The sequence below is a fragment of the Acinonyx jubatus genome, chromosome D2, assembly GCF_027475565.1.
Source record: "Acinonyx jubatus isolate Ajub_Pintada_27869175 chromosome D2, VMU_Ajub_asm_v1.0, whole genome shotgun sequence".
In the NCBI taxonomy this organism is placed as follows: domain Eukaryota; kingdom Metazoa; phylum Chordata; class Mammalia; order Carnivora; family Felidae; genus Acinonyx; species Acinonyx jubatus.
This window is the reverse complement of record NC_069393.1, coordinates 38,270,075-38,271,134: the sequence shown is the minus strand read 5'-3', so window position 1 is coordinate 38,271,134 and position 1,060 is coordinate 38,270,075. Positions and strand designations below refer to the sequence as shown.

Below are 1,060 nucleotides of genomic sequence, written 5' to 3'. Positions count from 1 at the left end.
TTCAACATAAACATATAAATGCCACATGAGATGTCTCAAGCAAGCACCACCAACGAAATCAAGACAGAGTCTGTTCTTCTAAGGCTTAGGCTTTGCCCAGAATTCCTTATACATGGAATAGCCCGTCCCAAGAGTCACTACGCCACAACCAAGCCTTGGACTGCCACATGCATGTGCATCAGATGAACAGACGTTTTAGTATGTCCCCTGCTCTTAAATTTATATAGCCCATAGCAACAACTTTAGCAACCCCGCCATTCCAGTGGGACAAACAGTGCCTTTCTAGCTTTCTCGGAGAAGTTTAGATTTTAGGTCCCTGATCTTCATCATATGAAGAAAGAGAAACATCTGTGCCGTTGACGAGGTGACTGAAGAATCTTCCTAGAATGACAGGACCTCTCAGAGCTCCAACCGGTTTCTGACTCTTGCCCGCGCACGGCCCCCAAGCCTGCTTCTCCTCCAGCACCCTCCTGTTTTATAGACGAAGAAGCAAGCCTTGCAGAGGACAAGGGAGTGGCTGTGCTATGTGGCCGAGCTGAGAGGCCCATGTGGCTCTGTCCTCCACGGCACGCTCTCTCCGTCTCATCCGGCATTCCCTGTCCACCATCCCCACCTGCGAGGCCGTGCCTGGGGCTCTCCGTGTTGTGAATTATGTAGGTCACGACGCTCTTGGGTGCAAATGACAGAAACCCCAACTCCAGCCGGTTTAAACTAGAAAGAAAATGTGCAGGTCACAGAAATGAAATGTCTAGAGGAAAGGCAGACTTCCCTCAAGGATGGATCCCACAGCTCATTGATGCCCGCAGGGACCCACTTTTCTTCGTTCTCCCGCCCCTCCTTCTTCATGGTCCTGCTCTCAAACTAACACTGGCTCTCATGAGGTCTCAGGAGGGCCGTCAGCAGCAGTCCAGGTACTTATGGGGTAGATTTCCCCCGGATCCTGAGAAGAGGGTGTAAGAGGAGGTAGTTTATTTGGGAAGTGATTCCAGGAAACTGGAGCAGGAAGATGGCAAAACTAAGATAGGGAAGGGAAAGAACCCATAAAGGGTTTTCTAGAAAA

General features: G+C 50.1%; 1 pseudogene; it reads right to left on the bottom strand.

The window, feature by feature from the left end:
* Positions 1-846, bottom strand: LOC106969716 (HIG1 domain family member 1A, mitochondrial-like; annotated as a pseudogene).
* Positions 847-1,060: the final 214 nt, after the last annotated feature.